We start from the raw sequence: 22,565 nt of genomic DNA, 5'->3' as shown, positions 1-22,565 counted from the left end.
AGAATATTGATGTGAGGACAAAATGATTCTCCGCCTCCGTACTACATCCAATCGGTTAAATGAAATTAAAGAGATAGCCCACTGTCTCCTGTAAATCCATGTTGCGAGCAAATAGTATCCCTATAATAAACAAGGAGAAAAGTTAGAATATTGTGTCCCTGAATGATCTTGATAAATACTATGTGACTATTATGTAGGGTAACAAGTTTATTTGCTACATGTTATTATGCAAAGGACAATGACGAAACGCAGACACTGCCCCATGATACGTGCGTACAGGCATGAGGACCTACGATCTGAGGTCAGTGTGAGGTACAATCTTTGATGGTTTCAGCCGGGACGATAAGATCGTGTTGAGCCACTATGCTATATGAATGTTATCCGGTTACTAATAAGCCAGTTTAACTCAATTTAGACTAAGTATGACATGTATGCAATAATCTTACCATCCGAGTTGAATGTACAATCTATATCACAGTGGCCATTTTTTAAACAACCTGCTGGAAACCAAGGACTCATATATTGGACACTTTAGAGTCCCTTTAAAAACTAAAGGTCATCTACCTCTCAGAGCCCCTGAGGGTTCATACTAGCTTAGTTCATTACCATGGCAACGCAAACCAGGATGCCGTCCGGCAAAGCCCCCCATCCAATCAGGACATGAGACATCAGGGAGGTCAGATACATATAATTGTTCCGCATCCCCCACTTCAGTTTCTGTCACTGAGAAACATGAGCAACATGACGGAAGCAACTGAGAGGAACGCATGAATAAGGTAAGCGGTGGCCTGTCACTGCGCCTTTTAGACTTAATCCCCAGGGCACTCACCCTCGGATGTGCACCATTAAACACGGGTCTCCTCATTACCCCATGAGCCATGAGGGAGATGAACAACAAGTCGTTCACTTTTTCAATTGTGCTCTTCCCCAGATCCCTGGGGAGAACTTTTTGCGAGAACACCCTGTACATCACAATACTCTCTCGCTCTATGGTAAGGCATGGCGGTGTGAGATAAAATCAGCTACCACTAACATCAATGGTTTTAGTTACATGCACCCCATGACACCAGCCCTTATTTCGCTATGTCACAGGCTGCTGGATGTAAACACAATGGGGATTAGCTGTACTTATCTAACTGATGTCACTAGCTTTGGACATGCCACGCCACGCCACGGGTGTTAGGCCGCTCCAATAATTTACATTTTTGCACTAACTAGGCGAACAGCACCTCCATGGCAGCTCTCCAGGTTTTAGCCCCGGACAGACTATATTTCCTGTATGCTTGTGTTTTAAACTTTCAAATGACACCTTTGTGGCACCAAATACCATACTGATAATGAGAAGTATTCTTTACTTCTTTCTCCCACATCTAGGGTCCGATTTTATTAGTCTATAATACGGGCCAACGAAGTTCTAGAACTCTTGTACCTCATGAAGATGCAGGATGCTCTTGCGTGAACTGTATGTCCCAGTATATGAAATCCCTCCAGTGATCAGTTTAACGTTTTTTATTTTCAATTTTATTTTTCTCAGAGAACACAAGTGATACCAATATAATTCTGTCTTTTTGATGTTCTCAACATAGTGTTCCTAAAAAAAGTCCACAAGCCCTGAAGACCTATTAGCCACAAAATATTTAAGTTCCTACACAAAGGTCGAAATGCTTCGGCGTATCGATGGGTGTGGCCAGGAGTCATCGTCAACTTTAAAGAGCACAAATCAATCTATGCTGTATTGGTGATGTGAATACCGACCTCACCCAGAAATAGTTACAGTGCTCCGACCACCATATGAAAGGGCCAAGTAGTACCTTGTGAACTAACCAAAAACAACTCACCAGGAACAAGGAACGACAATGGCGTAGAAGTTATGACACTGAAAGCAAGGACATTTATAAGAAAGCCCTTGCTACTTATAAAGTAATGATTATAACTGCCAAAAAGGATTATTACACTCGCCATATAGAAGCTGCTAAAAATTCTAGCAAACAGCTTTATAATGTTGCAAAAACCCTTGCGGGAAATGCTCCAGATCTCAATCCACCCCCTTCACAAACATTATGTGATGCCTTGTCAGACTTTTTCTTCACTAAAGTCAATGACATCTATCAAGCATTTAATCTGGATCAGGCTCATAGTAGTGCTTCCACCTCTTTGATCACCTCTTTGATTAATCCAACTAGTACTACCATGACCTCTTTTAATGCCCTCACCACTGATCAAGTTATGAGCATTTTTAACACGATTAAAGCAGGATCAGCCTTGGATCCTTGCCCCTCTGCTGTATTAGCCACAGTACCAGATACAGTCGTCCCTATCATAACCTCCCTCTGTAACATTATTCTAGCATCCGGTACCTACCCTGACTCCCTGAAAAACACACTCATTAAACCTCTGCTAAAAAAACCTGGGCTAGATAAAAGTGAACTTAAGAACTACCGTCCCATTGCTAGTCTCCCTTTTCTAGCAAAGGTCATAGAAAAGGCTATGAACCAGCAGTTATCAGCCTATATCGAGAACAACCACCTGCTGGATGATACCCAGTTCGGCTTCCGCAAATACCACGGCACGGAAACCGCCCTCATCAAAGCAGCTGACGACATAAGAATCATTCGTGACCAAGGAGGTACTGCTGTATTAGTCCTCCTTGACTTGTCGGCTGCTTTCGACACGGTTGACCACAAGATCTTGGTCGACCGGGTCGAGAGGATGGGCATTCAGTCCACCGCCAGAGACCTTCTGGCCTCGTTCCTGACCAACAGAACTCAGGCGGTTACAATGGGTTCCTTCCAGTCGGCCGACCTGTTGTTACCGTGTGGGGTCCCACAAGGCTCATCCCTCAGCCCGACACTATTTAATATATATGTGTCGGACCTTGCTAGTGTCATCAAAGCATACGGGATGGGCCTGACCTCATACGCAGACGACACTCAGTTGGTTCTGGCCATAAAGGGAGACGGACAGGAAATGGCGGAGAGATTTCAAGATGGGATGATGGCCATAGGCGAGTGGATGGCAAGAAATTGCCTGAAACTCAATTCCGAGAAAACGGAGGTGGTTATCTTCGGCAATCTCTCCCCAGCCTGGTCGGCAACTTGGTGGCCAGCGGCCATGGGCACTCCTCCCTGCCCTACGGCCAAGGTTAGAAACTTGGGTGTCACTTTTGACAACCAGCTCAACTTTATGGCCCATGCGAATAAGGTGGCTGCCAATGCTCACTTTAAGTTGAGAATGGTAGGAAAAATCACTCCTTACTTGCCAGAATCAGCAGCAAAAACACTGGTTTCCTCACTAGTGTTGTCATCTTTGGATTACTGTAACGGTCTGCTGCTCAATGCCCAGAACAGAGTCATAAAAAAACTACAGACAGTGCAGAATGCCGCCGCCCGAGTGCTCTCAAAAAAACCCAGATTTGCTCCCATCTCGGACACGCTTAAACAATACCACTGGTTGTCCATTTACAACCGGGTCAAATTTAAAGCGCTGTGTATTGTCTTTAAATCGCTCCAGGAACTAGGACCCAGATTCCTTAGAGAGCAACTGATCCTCTACAACCCCCCGAGAATGCTCAGATCCACCTCTCTTAAGCAACTGGTGATACAACGCAGTCGAACAACCTCCTGGGGCGATCGCCGCTTTTCAACTGCGGCCCCTAAACTCTGGAACACTCTGCCTATCCACATAAGAACTAGTTCCACTCTCCTTCAGTTCAGAAAAAACCTGAAGACTTGGCTGTTCAATCAGTGATTTCCATCTCCGCATTTCTGTTCCAGGGCGAAACCTCTATGCAATTTCAGCGCCGAGACGCCTAAGGGTAATTGTACGCGCTCTATAAATGGCATTAAATAAATAAATAAATAAATAAATAAACTATTGTGTAGAGGGTCAAAATAAGCAAACCCCCACGCACTAATAGTACAGGACACCACACTTAACATTTCAGGTTTTCTTGTGGTGATTGAACAAACTATATGTCTAAATATTATTCAATGTAACTCAGCAGTTTATTTATGTTTGTTTTGGATTTGTTCAACTATATTGTATGCACATGTGTTTGTGATGTGTATATTCTTGTTTCATTTAACTGTATGCCATTGACTTTATGATTATCAATGAAGAAGAATAGCACTAGATGACATACACAATCCCTTGTTTTCCCTTCCATCTTTTGGGTTAATAGTAAGATCTGTGAATGCGACACGTGGTATATTCAGTGTACCGTTTGTATGATTTATAAAATTCACCAGTAGTCATTGATTGACGTTCAGAGAAATAATGGTGAGATGTTTTTTCTCAGTCAATTCTTCTATGATTGATGATATGGGGGATATTCCCAGACATACAGGAAGGCTACTCCCAGCATGAGAGCAGCGTCAGGATTGGCATCTGGGAACCTGCGCAGTGTGCACCAGCCCTGCAGTCGAGGATCGGGAGATAAACAATGCAGCGACTGCAGCGGCAGGCATGTAAAGTTTTATATTTTTATTTATTTTTCTGTCTGTGCTTATTTTTGTATTCCTCTCCTCACCACTTTGGATCCCGAGGAGCTGCCACTGCACCATGTACTGTGGCCATTTCGGCCCAGTTAGCTCATGTAATTGAATTATATATATTGCATATACTATACACCCAAACGCCTGTGAAAAGTTCGAAAACTCCCAGATCCTACCTGCCCTAGAAGCTGGGAAGATTTGGGTGACTTCTATCACATGGTATGGGTTTATCCCATCATTCATAGATACAGACTTTCCATATTTGAGACACTGTTGGAGATTTTAGACCAGAGAATTGATGCCTCCCCAAAGTTGCATTACTTGCAATCGTGGATAAGCTGAGGTGCCCAAGAGGTGAACAGACTTTAGTGGGCTTGAGAACACTACTGGTGAAGAGGGGCGTGGTCAGATACTAGAAGGCCAGCCGCCTTCCCCGCCCGCTGAGAAACTAGAGGGCAGGCAGGCAAAATTAGAAGAGCAATCTATTTAGCATGCTATTGCCCCAACAAATACTTGAAGATAGGGGGGAAATGGTGGGTATACTATGGGTTGGGCACCAAGACTGTCGGAAGAGGGGTGGATGGGAGATGTTGACTATGGTATTCACTCATTGGGTTTCTGAATGACCCCTGTGAAGGTCTGCAAAATGTGTGGTTATTTGAGCCTGTACCAAAAACTAATAAAGTGTTACTATCAAAAGAAAAGGCACTTAACAGTCCCCATCCCCTTTTTCACAGATAATACCAAGAAAAAAAGAGAGAAAAATAAACGGCAGAGGAAAAAATAAAGTAAATCAAAAACTACACAGAACAAAATCTTGCAATTTCTTCGGTTTACACATGAACTTTTCTTACACATATCACTAGGGTACATAACCTTATTGAAATCATGTTTAAACTTCCCAATAGATTCTTCTTTTTTTGCTTCCGTTTGCCAATTTAATCCCACAATGGGATCCAAAGCCACTGGAGAAGTACTCCAGCAACTACCATCCGACAACCTCACAGAATTTCTCTGCACTTCAGAAACCTACTCAGTTTCTCCGAATTTAAATAAACCTTACCCTATTAAAATTGGATTCTTGACTCGTGCCTAATTACCAACTTTGAGTCTGCACGCTTCTGCATTTTTTACAGCATTGATTCTCTTTACACTAGACTCATTGGAGTTAACGTCAGCCGTTTTACATAACTCGCACGTTTCCTTCTGTATAAAATAGTTTAACCATCCAAAAGGGACACAACTCTGAATTAATGAAAGAAAGAAAAACTTTTACAAAGGGTGTTTTCTTGGTGACCACGTGGTACAATATAACCAAACTACCTGCCTTTGGTCGAGTCCGGCTCATTTACTCCACCCTGGGTAACTGTGCCTTTCACCAGTCAGGCTTTCTCAAAGGAACAACTGCACCGCATTTAGAAGCACCAAAATAGTTGAACAATAAAGAAAGACGACACAAAGAAAATCTGACACCAATTTTAAAAAATAGTCCTTATTTTTATGAATATTTAGACACCAAAAGGAACAAAATCCCCTGGATTCTGCAGATATTAATTATTAAGCAAATAATGAATCACTGCTTTTTATTAAAATAGGAAGCAGGCACTGGCATCTACTGTGGTTAGCGGTAACTTGGAAAACTTTTGAAAAGTTGTGTTCTGTTAATCTAGCCCGCTTTGGTCACACAACTCCAGAAGGAAGCAAGTCACAGGGACCAATGAGGCTTGGCAGGACAGTTACTTTTCAGTCAAAGCAGTCTCTAGTCCAGTTCCAGGTTCTATGGGCGAACCGTGATCAATGAAGTGGGTCCTGAAGCAAGGGATACAGAATGCTGTGAATGCAGATCCGGTGGCAGGGGTATTCCTGGAGTCACCCCTAGGTCCACAACTACGGTGGGGTGACTTTTTCCACAGGGGTCAATGCCCCTCGAAGTCCAGTTGAAGTCCAGCCAAAAACCAGTTGCCACTGGTCTACTGGTCTCTGGTTACAGCAAACCTATTGTTTCCTTTCAACTGAGAGTAGTGTCTGTTTTGGGTGACCAAACTGCACTCCAAACATTCTCTCAGGTCCAGCACACTGGGTGCAACTTTTGAGCACTGAGACTTATTCTCCCCGGCTGCACTTCAGCGTTTAGTGGTGGTCAAGGGATGGGGACTGCCAAGGCAGGTTTCTTCTGTCTGGGGCTCGGGACAATTTTTTCTTGACAAGACACCATAGGCACAGTTCTCTCTTTGTTGGCCCAAGTATCAGCAGGTACAGTCCAATCTTTGGTCCAGACTATCTTTGCCAGGTCCATGGAACAAGAGGGCAGTCCTGTTGCATTCCTCTCTCATGTGCAGATGTAATCTGGAGGTCTGGGTGCCACTTTTATGCCCAAAGCATGCTCTAGGGGGATGCAATTATTACTCAAATGGGCTACCAGATCCCCTTCCATCTGATGACGACTTCCTGCAAAGTGTGGCATCTAGCTATTCGAGTATGCAATATTCCATCCGCTCTCAAGATCGCAGATCCCTTTTTTCAGTGTGAGAAGATTGGTAGCCCACTCTAGAGGTATGGCTACCTGAGGGCTACAAGCCCATGGGATAAAATGGATTGGCAACTGTTTCCTCTTCTTTGCCCCCGGCCCCAACCTGCCTACCAGAACAAAGGAGCAGCTCCTTTATCTGTGCCACCATTTGACCTTCAAAGGAAGCTTTCCTACTGAAGCTCGCCTTCTGGGCTCACACCCTGTTTGGCCTTCCTGCCAGGGAGAGGTCACACCTCTTCCAACATCAGGCCCTTTGTGTTCCTTCCAGAGAGTCGTTCAAACCTCCACCAAGGAGAGCAGAAGGCTATCTTGTGGTCAGCAACGGTAAAGTCACTGGAAAGCTTGGACAACGGAGTGTCAACTTTCTAAAGTTGCCATTTACTTTAAAATTACATTAAATTCAACTTGGGAATCAAGTTGTGTTTAATGTAACAACTCTTTTGATACTGTGAAGAACCAAATTTAGTAGTCCAATTCAGAATTTAGCAAAGTTGATTTGCCAGTGTAATCCTGTGCTCACCAATGGGGCTACTAGCTTTTTTACAGCAAAAACAACCATTTGGTGGTTTTACTGTTAGGACATATTAAACACAAGTCCTACTTTTTAATATACAACACCCGGCTTTTGGCCTAGATAGGCCGAGCTTAGGGGTTACTCATACATATTAAAAAGAAAGGTCTGGACTTATCCACCTAAAGTAATGATAAAGTCCAGTTAGCAGTTTGAAAACTGTCCTGCCAGCCAGTAATAGAAGACTGGGGGGTGAGGGGGCATGCTTTGATTTGTCTCTCTCGTGGTGGCACAATAAGTGCTGAAGTCCACGTTGGGGCACTTTAACTTACAGGCCCTAGGTACCCCTGGTACTATATACAAGGGACGTATAAGTTAACGAATGCCAATTGTGGGTGATACAGACAGATACCTTTTAAGGGTTAGAGAATTGGCATTGAGGTCTGCTTAGCAGATGTCAGTGCACTCTCAAAGTTGGAAAACCAGCAGCAACCCTTTAGGGGTGATCATGCAGAAAGAGGCATTCTACCAAAACTGTAATGAAGCATTTCATGTTTCCATTGTCTTGCAGGTGATAAAGCTGTATTCGAATGAGTTTAATACCACATTTGTTCAGAAAAGAAACCATTTCTGATGACGTAAACTGCACATCATTGTCTGCCATAATCTTGACAGGCAAATCCTCACAAATAAATATCTTTTGAAAGCATTCAATCGCATTTTTGGTTGTTAAAACTAATTGATTCAACCTCAACTCCTCTAGAGAGATGTTCAAACAATATAACAAAATATATAATTTGTGGTGGCAAAATATTATAGAGTCCCAATAAATCAACTCCTAATCATTGCCAAGCTTGGTCTGGGCAGTGTGTGATTGATTCGATCATTCCCTCTGTTACCAAAACGCTATCACTCTAACTGCACTTCACACACCTCTTAAAGTCATCAATGTCTCCATCCTTTCTTGGCCACCAGAAATCATTCTGTATCCCTTTCAATATGGTTGATCCCAAATGTCCTGAATCAGCTAATTAAATTATTTTGTGGTGAAAACACCAAGAGGGGTACCAATATGTCACCTCACATCAATTACCTTCAATGGGCAGTTTACCGACATATACCAAAACATTTGGAAATCAGATGATAGGTGTCTCTCCTTTGACCAATCAAGCTTGACCTAAGTCATGACTTCACTTAAAATGTAATCTTTGATGACTTAAGTTATCCATTTGTTCTCAAACCCACACACACTCATATCCCCATTTCATGTCACAAAGCATTCTTCAATTTCTGTTTTCAAGTCAAGCTCATCGGTGTCCTCTATGGGCACCCTTGATAGGCCCTACAATTCTTCCCACCAGGTAAGTATTCAACAGTGAATGAGAACTCCAAACATTTATCAAAGAGTCTGGCAAAACGAGCTGTAGATCGTTTAACTTCTTATTAGATTAAATATCTACTAAGCGACAATGTTTTTTATTTCAAACAAATGGTCTGCCCCACAAGTATGGTTTGATGTTCTTCATGCTCCAAGCACATGAAGCTGTTTTTCAACTACGGAATACTCTAGTTCAACTTGGCATAAAGTCCTGTTGTCAAAACCGATTGTACTCTCATATTTACCATTTGACTGCTACAGAACAACGCCCAAACCATACTCATATGCAACCACAGTAACAATTGTCTTTTTTTCCCTTCTACAAATGGCTGTAAAGCGGGTGCCTTTACTATTCCCTCTGATCTTCTGAAACATGCATTCACATTCATGGGTCAACAAAAACGCAGCCCCTTTCTTCAGAAGTGACCCTAAACATTCACTTAGTTTTTGCAAAATATTACATGAACTCCGTGTAAAACTCACACAGACGTAAAATAGATAATAACTGCTTTCAGTTATTTTCTTTACCCTGAGGAAGAGCCGAAACCGTTAGAGGCTCTTGGCTATCAGAGGGTTGAAACATGTTGGTAACTAGAATATTTGAGTATGGTCAGGTGATCCATTGTTTGTCGCCTTACAACCAACAGTTCATGTATTTTAACCATACCAGGGGTACTCGTAATGAAAGTAATTCTTGGACTATACCACAAGGTATATTTTATCCTTTCTTTCTTTTTAAAAAAAATAGGACTTAAGACACTGTCCTGAAAATTGATTTCTAAGAACTCCCAAGGCTAATAATAGAATCCCTTGGCTGAGGACGCTGGGGTGGAATTGCTCCTACCCCTGTACGAGAGGTCATCAAATGATGAAACATGCCTTGATAAGTTAAGTGTAAGATGACCTCCCAAAAATCTTTTGATAACCCTACTTGCACATGAGTCTGAACTGCAATTGTACAGTTGTAAGTGATCAAATATATTCTGCCCTTCCACAGCTAAATAATAGTGCATTAGACTTTGTTTTCTTTCTGGCCTAAACCTCTGAGCATCAATAGTGCCTAAATACTCTTTGAAGGATATTAACCATAACTACCATTCAAGTCGTGGTCCTTCTGGTTGTAGAAGGAATGGAGCTGTTGGAGTCACATTTTGCACATTAAAGAAATTGAACAGATACACCATAATGTTCAAAACCATGCAGATCGCTGTGATGACACTCTGCACATATGGCAAATGTGGAATTGACTCTACATTAATATCAAACTGGTGCCAAGTAAGAATTGGAGTAGAAAATAGCCATATGTTTAAAAGCCTGTAAAATGCTAAAAAGCTGCAAAATGTTGAAGTAAAATAAACAGAAAGCGAGAAAATCGCTGAAAATGAGTTGCACCATTGTCACTAACCTTGTGCCATGAATCGATATAGTACTGAAATTCTCTTAAAACAGAAAGCGTACAAATCACTGAAAACGACTTGCTCAAGACTACTAGTCTGCTCTCTATGCTAGTTTGAATTGATGTGGTCCTTTCCCTGTGTTTATTCCCACAGAGACAATGTGCACACTACCACTCTGCTCTTTTAAGACACTTGGTGTAATCCTTTGTCTGTGTTTGTCACTACAGAGACGTCATGAAAACCTGCCAGAAACAACACCTCCAGGGCGCCAGTAAGAAAAGGGCAGTGAATGTTCAATTTTTGTCGATCCTGGAAACGGACCTGAAGAGGCTGAAATGAAAACTGGAATTACAGTAATTAACGCTGCGCTACACACAGCCTGTGACTGCATGTTCGAGGGATGCAATGAAACTCGAGGCCGCGGATGAGCAGTCACTGGTCGGGAAGGCCTGAAGGAGCTGTGCACCGGGTGTTTACTCACGCGCTTGGATCAGCTGTTCGAGCCCTGCGCGCGCAGCTTAGATCCCCCTTCGCTTCACGTTAATGAAGCTGTGCACAAGCAATCGAGGCTTGACGTTTAAAACAGGCTACATGTTGAGAGGTGCGCACGCCTACAAATCTTCGAGGTTGAAGGCGGTAAACTGTTCAAAGCATCTTGAATCGGCACGGTCAATAACCGAAGGCGTGCCACGCACCAACGGCCTCGGCTGGGCGCTGCACAAAGCGCACAGAAGCACGGGTTGCGCAGAAAACCTTTACTCACAAAACCCTGGGCCTGTAGCAGGACAGTGGAAGTGTTGTCTTGATCCAAAACGCCAAAATTGTAGTAAAAGAATCGACACCACATGGGATTAGATTATCCCTAATGACAGCAGTAAAATGCAGCCATGCAGCAGGGGCTGAGAGATAACTGCCACCACACCCAGAAACAGATTAAATCATAGCATTCTACTGATGTCATGACATTCCAAACCGAGACCATCACAACCACTTGACGAGCAAACCTATACAATGTGAAAGTATTAACCGTCTTAACATGACCTCTGTTTTTAGAAGAACAGATTCTCTGTAGAATACAGTGTGTTTTTGGAATGATGTTGCTCTTGCCTAGTGGGCCTCTTTCCTGGACGTGTATCAGTCACCGGAAGGCAGTATTACTAGAACCCAACTGAGTAACCTTGTAGTGAACTTCCCTGCACTATGTGATACCATCACCTTTTCTGACTTGTACCACAATGTGCTAGTGACTTTAAAGACAACATAAACAGTAAAAACAAAACAAATCACACCAATTCATCTATTCATTTTGAGCTTCCATTACATCTTGTGCCAAATAAGAGACACGGTGTGGTAAACACAGTTTCATGAAAAACAAAATACATTTTAACAACGTATAAATATAAGAACTTTAAATGTATTTTCCAAGCAAGATGAGGAACTAAGATAAAACACACCAATCTACTTTGACTGATTTAGCCTCATATATGGTGAAAAAATGCACACACTAGACTTGTCAAACCCATAACACTGCAAGACAATTCTTCTGAATTTCCATAAAGCGCATACTGAAAAATAAGTTGCATATTTGTGCTCTCGATAAGGGCTACCCCCTGATTTGCACAGGATCACGAAATCTGGTTAATTGGGACGAGAGGGTTTCAGAAGCAAGTCTAACAATTACTGAAGTTTTCAAATAACTCATCCTCCACTACAGGGCAGCATGTGCTGCCTAGTACATGGTGCAGAAAGAGTATGACAAAGGGTGGAGGTCACTTGACTGTGCATAGTGATACATTACTGAAATGACGTAAATATCTCTGCTGCTTGAAAAATACTATGACATGCCTGGAGCAAGGTCCACTTTATGAAGGAATTCTTTTTTTTTCCCTTTACTGTGTGCAGATAATTTGCGGATGTGGTGATAGGAGCCATCAGAATGTACAATTGATGAAGTATTTTTTGACTTACACAGTGCTAACCCCTAAACAATATGAACTGCCACTGGTGAAGAGACAGTCTAACCCACTAGGGAAGCCTACCAAGAACCTCAGAGCGGCCAGAGTGAGTCATGACCGATACTGCCAAGCTCCACTAATGCCAGATAGAGCCTAGCTGTATTGGTCTTGCATAGACACCAGTTTGGTAGCAGGTTATTGGGAGTTTTCAGTCATGTCAGGGTGACAGAGGATACCCCAGTCCTACCTGCCTTCCATAGACACCATTTTATTAGAGAATTTGGAGATTTCATTGAGGTGTGTGCCAGCCATAGTTTGATGTGTGACTAGTTCAGCCCTTGCCTCTTAGAGGCACCTAACTGTTGTAACATTTCCCAATAGATGGGTGCATCTGTGCACTCATCTGCTAAACTGAGTCCTCATGAGGTCCTCACAGTTCCTCAAACAAAGGTGACCAGGTTAGGTGCATGGACTACTGAAGCCTGACCACTGAGGGAGGTCTCACTTCTTAATATGTATGCATGAATTACTTATAGATGTGTGCAGGAATTGCGATTCTCCTATTTACATGACCAGAGAATCTGGATTTCATTAAAGACACGGAGGCTAACATTATGCTTACACTTTTAATTGCGTCACCAGGACAGCCGCATACATCACAAAGGAAGTATTCCAAATAGAACATTAACAATAGTAAAAGGCATGAGCCCACAGTATTCTGCCTCTTTTAAATCGCGAGAAACAACAGGAAAAGTTCGATAAAATCCTTTGAACTTAGTAAGTGAAGAAAAAAAAAACGTCTTGGTGAAATGTAGGAAGTCGTAGAAGGAAGGACACCGAAGATGGAGAAGGAGAAGAAACTCAAATCCAAAAATTCTTTAGAGAGCATCTGCAAAAGAGAGAGAATTAGTGCAAGTATAATAAGAGTAAAAGACTCATGAAAAACAACAATGTATAAAAGGCATGAAAAGTATGTCAGGTCAACAATAACAAGTCAAGTCAACAATAAAATATCTATAGAATATAATAATAAACATTAGAATAATTTCTATAGAAGCATAACAACCTCCAAAGGGAAAGAGGAGGGGGGGGATAATGTTAGCCTCCGTGTCTTTAATGAAATCCAGATTCTCTGGTCATGTAAATAGGAGAATCGCAATTTCATTACAAGACCGGAGGCTACCATTATGCTTGTTGGTAGCTTTGTAATACTACGTCAGACACATGCGGGATAGGCTTACAGTAATGATGAGCAAAGGTCCGAGCATTAGACCAATCAGCAGCCTTGAGGATATCATCCAACTTACCTCCGGACCAGAAGGACTTACTGGCCATAGCTCCTCTGATAGAGTGTGGTTTAAAAATATTAAGGTCGATACCTGCTAGGTTCATCACAATTTTAACCCATCTAGAGATAGAACTGGAAGAAACAGGCTTATGTGGTTTAACAAAGGAAATGAGCAATTGGTTTGCACTAGGAGGTCGAAGAGAATTCATTCTAGAGTCGTATTCCTTCATACAGTCAACTACACAGAGTTTGGGGTAATCATCAAAACGAGGGTAAAAAATAGAATTGGACATGGTCTTTGTTCTTCTGAAGAGCTCAAAGTTTACTCCGAACATGCTATAAGATCTATTAGATATCTCCAGAGCTTTGACATCAGAGACTCTACGACAGGAAATTAAGCAAAGTAAAGTAGCTAGTTTAATAGAAAGTTTTTTATTGTCTAAGAGTGAATTAATGGGCCAAACTGAAAAAAGGTCAAGGATTAGGTTCACATCCCAAAGGGATTGATATCTGGGTCTAGGAGGTCTTCTGAGTCTGATACTTTTAAGGACCCTGCAAATAATTGCATTTTTACCAATAGTTTTACCGTTGACGAGGGAGTGGCCGGCGGAGATGGCAGATCTATAACAATTGATAGATCTATAACTAAGGCCTCTTTCAAATTGTTCCACTAGAAAGTTGATTATGTCAACGATAGGTGCTTGAACGGAATCCAGATTCCTTTCCAAGCACCAACGAACCCAAGATTTCCAAATGTTGTTGTATCGGTAGTGTGTGCCAGGGGCCCAGGATTCGCCAAGGAGAGTTGAAGCTGTTGACGAAAGTCCTGAGAGATCATTGGGTCTCCTGACACTCTCCAGGCAAGAAGGTTCAGTTTCCCTGACTGAACCATGGGGTGAAGATGACCGTCTATGTCTGTAAGAAGGTCCGCAAGGAAGGGAATTAGGAATGGGGAGTCGTAGCTCATCTCTAGGGCAGTTGGGAACCAGGCTTGAGAGGGCCAGAAGGGAGTGATTAACACGATTGAGCATTGGTGAAGTCTGACTTTCTGAAGCACTCTCTGAATCATGGAAAAGGGGGGAAAGGCGTAGCTGTTTCTGCCTTGCCAAGGTTGGAGGAAGGCATTCACTGCCAGAGCACCCGGATCTGGCATCCAACTGTAATAATTCTTGATTTGGAAGGTTAGTCTGCTGGCAAAGAGGTCTAAAACCAGAGGTCCCCAATAGAAGTTGAGGGAATTGAAGACGGAGACGTTGAGTTTCCAATCGCTGAAGTCCAGAAGGAACCTTGAATTCCAGTCTGCCGATACATTGGATGTGCCTGGGAGATATTCGGCTCTTAAGGCGATTTTGTGTTCCAAGCAGAACATCCAAAGTTTCTTGGCAAGATTGGAGAGGTCGGCAGATTTGGTTCCACCTAGCCGATTTATGTAGGCTACGGCGGAGATATTGTCCATTTTCAGGATGATAGACCTGCCCTGAATGAATTGTTTGAAACTCATCAAGGCGTAAAGACCAGCTGTCAATTCCAGAAAATTTATATGATGTAAGGATTCTTCCGGAGACCAAATTCCACCAGTGTTCTGGCCTTGAAAGCATGCTCCCCAGCCATGAAGGCTGGCATCTGATTCTAAAACGAATTCTGGAGTTGAGCCAAAAATTGCTTTCCCATTCCATGCCTCTAGGTTGTCTAACCACCAGGTCAGTTCTACCTTGGCCTCCTGGTCTAGCGAGATAAGGTCTCCGTACCAGAGGCCCGATTGAAGGGCCCTCGCTTTCACCCTCTGAAGTGCACGGTAATTTAGAGGGCCTGGGAAGATGGCTTGAATCGAAGAGGAAAGGAGACCTAGTAATCTGGCTAATTCCCTTAGGGGAAAAGTCTGAAGTTTTAGGATATGTCTTATTTCTTTTTTTATTTTGGATATCTTTTTTGGAGGAAGGAGTAGTAGACAACTTGTGGTATCTACCGAAAAACCAAGGAATTCTAGTTTTTTTGAAGGTGAAAGGATGGATTTTTCTCTGTTTATAATAAACCCCAGGTTTTCCAAAAGGTCCATCACAGTATTTAGATCTTGGAGAATTTGACAATGGTCCTGAGAGAGGATGAGGATATCGTCTAGATAAACTATCATGCGGATACCTTTTTTCCTTAAACAGGAAGCGATTGATCTCATTACCTTGGTGAAACACCATGGGGCTGAAGAAAGTCCGAAGGGGAGAGCCTTGAATTGGAAAAGACGGTTTTTCCAAAGAAATTGAAGGAAGGGTTGGTGGGTTTTGGCCATAGGAATCGTGAAGTAGGCGTCCTTTAGGTCTAACTTTACAAGCCAGTCGTCTTTTAGAAGTAAATCCCTCAGAAGGTGAATACCTTCCATCTTGAAGTGTCTGTAGACAAGGAATTTGTTGAGGGCTCTTAAATTTATGACGGGTCTCCACCCCTTGTCTTTTTTCTTGACAAGGAACAGGGTGCTTATGAATCTTAGCATCTCTAAAGGAACTTCTACTATAGCACCCTTCTGAAGCATAGAGGAGATCTCCTCCTCTATAATCTTTTCCTGATCTAGGGAAAGAGGCATTTCTTTTGGGAAAAAAGATTGGTAAGGAGTTTGGATAAAGTCTATCATGAATCCCTTGACGGTATTTAAAACCCATGGGTCTTGTGTTATCAACTTCCAGTTGTTGAAAAAGAGTTTGAGTCTTCCACCCACTTTGGGAACAGGGGAATGAGGGGAAAGGGTAGAAATTATACTCACTTTGGTTGCTGTTGTCGGTAGATGGTCCGCGGGATCTGAAGCTTCTTGAGCGAAACCCTCTTCCTCTTTGCGGAAAGAATTGGGGAGTGTTTGGGTTGAAGAAGCCTCTTCCGGCATAACCTCTTCCTCTAGGGTAGGGCCTTCTGTTGAATCGGCCGGAAGACTGGCCCCGTCTACCGGCCCTTGCGAAAAGGTTATTCGAGTTAAACACTCTCTTCATATTCTGATGTGCTTTATCAAGGGCTGTGAACGTAGAAACGTATTTCCCTAGGGTCTTAATCAGGTCTTCTCCGAAAAGCAAGCCTTTAGGGTTGGCAGAAGGTTCTTTGTCTGCTAGATCACTGAGTTTCGGGCTAATCTTGGTTAGGACCACTCTTCTCCTCTCGGAATTCAGGCTGGCATTAGCGTTGCCTAACAGAACAAGAGCTCTCTGACTAAGTCCTCTAATGAGTTCTGTGTCGAGGGGAGTGCCATTAATATGGCTTTCTTCCGAAATATCGATGATTCTTGCCAATGGGCCCAGAATGTCAAGGACCCTATCCTGGCAGCCTTTTAAGGACCTCTCCATACCCTTTCTAGGATCTCTTCCGAGCTTGAAGAGATACTTGATAAGTTCTGGGTCGAGATTAGGAGTCTGGCAAGTCTTATCTGCAATGGAAGGACGAGAGCATTCAGCTCTTAGTAGGTTCCGAGCATCTCTATCAAGGGGGTTTCTCAGCCATTTGTTTATAAATTTGCTCACATGGTCGTGAGGGATCCAATCTGAGCTCCTGGGATGTTTAATGTTGAGAGGAGAAAACATCTCTTGGCCCAAAGGGTCTAAGATAGTATCTTTTGAGTGAGAGAGGTCTTCATCTAGAGAGTTAAATTCAAGATCGTCTTGATCTAGGTCTAGGACATATTCGTCCGGAGACTCAGAGGCGTCATCAATGTAGAGATCATCATCAGTAGCGAGGTCATTGTTTAGAGCACTTAGATATTTTGTGCCGCAAGGGACACCATGATATTTTGTGCCGCTGAGGACACCTTTATGTGTTGTGCCGCTAGGGACACCTTTATATGTTGTGCCGCTGGGGACACCCAGGGAGAAAGAGGTACTAGCCCCTTCAGTGCTCTTGGGGAAAACTTCTATGTTCTTACTTTTTTTGGTTCTTTTTCCCCTTGTGTGAGTGAGATCATCATTAGAGAGAGTATGTTGGTCAAGGGAGATAATCTCTTCATCAGATAGGAAAGATCTTTTAGAAGTCATTACTTTGGACAAGGTCTCCAACATACATGATCTCATTTCCTCGTGAATGATCTCTTTAAAAGCCTCATTATTTAAATTGGGGGTTGGCGCACTAGCCTCTGCTTCGTCTGAGTCGAAATCAGACATGATAGATGAAGGTAGGGATAAAATTATCTTAATAATTAAATATTAATAAATAAAATACTCTCTCTCCCTTTTTTTTTTATAAATATAATGATGGGGATGTAAATAATAATATTGTATTTTTTTTTTTTTTTTTTTTTTTAAATAAGGTTGAGAAATAAATTAATTGGGGAGATGCTCAAAGTTTGTGAATTTTAAATCTGCAGTGCAGTCTGCTTATTAAACTAGGGCGTAGGCTGGAGAGAAAAAACCGTGTCTGGTAAACAACTGTCTTCCTCCGGTGATCGAAATGCGCTCGAGCGCGATCACCGGAGGTTGTTTATGGCCTGGTTGTCATGACGAGCATGACGCGTGTAGTACAGGCTGATAGGAGAGAGGAATGTTCCTTGGCAACACGACGACGTTAGCGACGCGTTGCCAAGGTTCATTCCTCTAATGGAGGAGGGGAAACGTACCGCTGAATGCCTCCAAAAGGGCAGAACATGTAAAATAACGGAGTGTACCGTGGGGAGGACTGCGGGATGAAATATCGGCTATGAGCGTCGGAAAAACAGCACCAGTGCAAGGTAGAGTCCAACCTCCATAAATTGGAGGCGGGAGGGATAGAAACGGCGCTGAGGGAGGGAGAAAAGGTCCCGAAACAGCGTGAGGAAGGTGCGGAAGCGCAGGGGGGAGTCCCCAAACAGCGAGTGAAAGGTGCAGAAGCACGATAACAGCAGAATGCGAGCGCGCAGGGTATACGGAAAAACACCCAGTAAACTACATTAACGGGTACATGTAAAATACATCAAAATGGATTAAAACATTCTAAATAACATCGCATAAAATGAACAAGACAATAGAGAAGCAAGTTAGATAAGGATCACAAAAGAGAACTTATCTGTCCTGGAGCCGCATTTAAAAGAGGCAGAATACTGTGGGCTCATGCCTTTTACTATTGTTAATGTTCTATTTGGAATACTTCCTTTGTGATGTATGCGGCTGTCCTGGTGACGCAATTAAAAGTGTAAGCATAATGGTAGCCTCCGGTCTTGTAATGAAATCTAAGTCAATACATGTTGTCTCTTCTGGTTTGTATTATAAAGCTCATGACTTTTTCCTAATTGTGGTGTAACACTGTTGCCCATCATTAATTCAGTAGGTGCAGTGTCAGTAAGGTCCAGGGGAGTGATGGGCTCACTGCACCCTGTTTACAGCTGGTCTTAACTACCCCAAATAGAGATGATAAGGAGGGCCCATTTCCCTTGTTTACATCAGGGCCAATGGAACCTTTGCTATGCAACTGACTGAAAATCCTCTCGCTGGTGAGACAGATGAAACACAATATGAGCAAAAGGGAGACCGCAATAAATAAAACTTTCTGGAAAAGGGTATGCTTAACAGGGAGGTTACAAGCTATTGGGGGGATGGGGGTTTTTGATGACTACAAATGTATTGGATTAGATGATTCCTCCTTGTAAAGTGAGGAGTGCGGTTTTGAGGGAATAATCCAGCTTGGCCTAGTTCTGAAATAGTGCTTAACCGCATTTCAGCCTTGACGGGTCACAGATTACAGTACATTGGTATCTATGGGCTTTAAGTAGGCTGGATCCTGCAGGGGCTCAGCACCAGCAGTTCTAAAACGCAGATGCCGAGATGGGTACTTATCGAGCTCTCCATTTTTGCCCTCACCCTCAGGGCGAGAAACAAATCTTAACTCTGCAGCAGTACCACCCTTCACTGCCTTTGATGTAACTTCAAAGAGACTTGCTATAGTACTTTCACAGTCTTATCATTTCAGAATGGAAGCTTTTTCAATACTATATACAACAAAGCCATAATTGTTGCTAATTTATCTTGTGCAACTAACAACCACTGGCAAAGCCAATTGTCCTGGCTTGTTGAATGTGTAATGTTGCTTATTGTATTATATACCTGAATGCAATGATAGAAACAGCAAAATAGCAGACAGGCAGCACACAATGCTAAGCACAGATTTTTAGCTTAAGTTTTTCAAGCCACTCCCTTTATTACTAGTTTTTTCATCCCACTTAAAGCCCTGGGTATGATGTTCTCTAAAGTGTTAATTTTCAGTGCTTGCTGTTTTACTCTAGTCCGGTCTCTCTCTTGGGTGACCATTCTCAAGGGGGGGGGGGGGGGGGGGGGGAGACACTGCTATTATGCGCATCCTGCTCCCGAGAAGCTATTGCTACACTTCCAAGTATACACCGTCCTCGAGATAACTCGGGGACACAATGAGGTCGCTGTCCCTTTCCTAGTAAAAAAAAATTTTTAAACTTGCACTCTGCCATCTACAAATAAGTAAAAATGTGTCTGAAATGAGCAAAGCAGTGGCTGAAACTAGTAATGGGGTTGCAGTTATTTGTGTCAATAATGTCCTTCCCGGTCGGCGGTGACCATGGCTGTGTTGTTTACATGTATTTTACATGGCGTGTGGACAGTCACTAACAACGGCTGATGAGAACTATGTTAGTTTCAACACCCGACGCCGGTATTAAATATTTATTAAATATGCTTGTATTGATACATGTAACTGAGGAGTAAATACAAAAAATCTGCACATACACTCTGGGTTCTTCAGGAACCTCGGGAGGTGCGCTGAGGGCAAATTAGGTGAATATCATCTTACTGTTGTTTACTATATCAAACTGAACATGCGGTGTCATGGAGAGCAGCTTGTAAGGTGGCCGGTCCCCTCCCGTTTTCTCTCAAAAGCTATGTGGACGTACATTTCAAAATTGTACGGTGTTATTACGCTGAAAGGCTCATTCTCATTTCATAAATATTTGCAAAATACTTTCTCCTCTAAGCAAGAACGGGTAATAATGGCATTTTAATAAAGGCCAGTCCTGAAAAAATCAGCCCGGTGATAGGTTTTTGAAATCTTAATTAGCATCGCTGCCTTTATTTAGATTCTACAAAAGACTGCTGCCTCAGCTTGTTTAGTGAAACATAGCTCATTAGGAAAGATGGGCCTGGAATGGATCACCGATATGGCCGTGAATACAATTGCTGAAACCATTTCAGAGCCGTTTTTTTCAATAAAAATGGATGCACGCAGTGCCAGTAAACACTACCTGCCTAGAAATAACACGAAGAGAGCAAGAAGGCTGCAAAGCTTCCCTCCGCGGCCTTCCGCAGCCTGACAGCACAGTGCGATGTTGGATTTGAAACACCCGACTGCTTCCCACACACCTCCCCTCCCTACCCGCATTTCACAGAGCACTCGTAGAAAAATGCCTTCACAAAACATCGCCTTCATGTTTGCAGCAACAGAAACATGCAGTATATTTTCTATATATTGACAAACACGTAAAACTGATGCACACACACACAGTACCGTGCGCCCCCCAGCCCACGGCTACTGTGAGGCAGTCAGGATCCGGCAGCGCCTTGCAGCGCGTCCAGGGGCACCGTGCGCCTCGCGCACCGCTGCAGTCTCACCGAGAAAGGCCATCCCGGGCCGCCTCTCGCGAGCACTACGCACCCTACCCTCTGCGCCGTTCCCCCAAACGAAGTCACGCGCTCACTCACACCTGAAAGGGAAAAAAACGCGAACGGACAGTAGCGGCGGCCGCACCTTCCCGGCCTAGAGGCTACTTACGGGGCGTCGCGTTCACCTGCGGATCCTGCCAGCCGCTCCTGCCTCCAAAGCCAACTGAAGGGCATAAATCAAGATGTCGTGGACGGGCGAGCGCGGACTCACTAGATGTCTCGGTGTCCTGCAGTCGGTCGCGGCCCCGTTACTATGGAAATCTTCTGGGGAGAGGAGGCAGTGTCTCCGCGCCCCTGCAATGTGCGTTCGGCGGCTGACTGGAGATGCTTGCCTACTGGCTGCACGCAAAGCTCCCCGCGCTGCTGCTGTCGTGTGGATTTTTTTTTTTATCGTTTTTACCTTTCAACCCGATTTATGAATATCACGTGGCTGTTTGGCACAGACGTTTCCAAATCGGCATTAGCGGGACTGACAGCATGGTGTGCTTTACATTTCACGTAACTGAGGCCCCAGCTATCTAAATTATTTTCGTCTTCAACCAGTTTTATTTCAAGTGGGCTGGACCCACCGCGTCAATTTTTCGTTACCATAATATTTGTGCGCCCGCTTTACTTGATAAAGACCATTTCGCTTATGGTGCAAGTGGCCCGCTTTGACACCATGCTTGCTGCATGAGGTGTGTCAGAATTTTTTTTATATACAGAGGTCAATTACGTTCATTGTCCAAAATAAACTATACAAAACACTCCCATTATGTTACGGCATTTTATAGCACCGTAATTTATACGGTAACTCGAGAATACCTTAAAATGTCCGATGGCTGTTCCCTAATGTTATATATAAAAGAATAGTTTCCCAAAATATGGAATGGATAAACTACCGGCATTGATTGTAAGGCTAATGTAACAAAAAAAGATTTGATCCCTCCCTATTTTCGTACTTGTCTATCGTTTCCAGTACGCCTGGAATTATGCATTCACGGCCTAATGCTTAGACTCAAGGTCCTGCTGCATAAAACAGCATGTTCAGCACAATCTGCTGATTTAAGCAAAAATATCTAGCTCACGTCCTTCAAAAGTTGCGCAAAAATGCCGTATTAGAAATGCAAATGCAGATGCTCCCCAGAAGTTACCCGTCTGATATTCTCCAATTATGACCGGGAAGACAGACAGCTAAGATCAAGAGTTCCTCTCCAGACATCCGATTGAGAGATGTGCGAGAGTTTCTGGAAGACATGTCATAGCTTGACTAACTCTGAAGTGACTGTAAGAGAGAGGTGTGTTGATGTTATTTTTGAAAACGAACCACCATTAACAAGCAAAGGCTGAGAAAATGCTTGGTTCGTTGTGATGGAAAGGTCTTTATTCAGACACTCCAACATTAGGCAGCGTCA

General features: G+C 43.1%; 1 protein-coding gene across 3 annotated transcripts in view; it reads right to left on the bottom strand.

Annotated features, from left to right (window-relative positions):
• ANKS1B (ankyrin repeat and sterile alpha motif domain containing 1B) overlaps window positions 1-21,539 on the bottom strand; it is a 511,172-nt gene extending 489,633 nt beyond the window's left edge. The window contains exon 1 of one of the 3 annotated variants that reach the window (XM_085653883.1): window positions 21,281-21,539. The gene's annotated coding sequence lies outside the window, so the exon portion shown is untranslated. Of the gene's footprint in view, window positions 1-21,016; window positions 21,158-21,280 lie in introns of those variants that run through there. The other 2 variants (XM_085653885.1, XM_085653884.1) reach the window with 2 other exon arrangements.
• Between the last annotated feature and the right edge of the window lie 1,026 nt (window positions 21,540-22,565).

Source organism: Triturus cristatus, chromosome 4_1, assembly GCF_964204655.1.
Source record: "Triturus cristatus chromosome 4_1, aTriCri1.1, whole genome shotgun sequence".
Taxonomy (NCBI): domain Eukaryota; kingdom Metazoa; phylum Chordata; class Amphibia; order Caudata; family Salamandridae; genus Triturus; species Triturus cristatus.
This window is presented reverse-complemented; position numbering and strand designations above follow the sequence as displayed.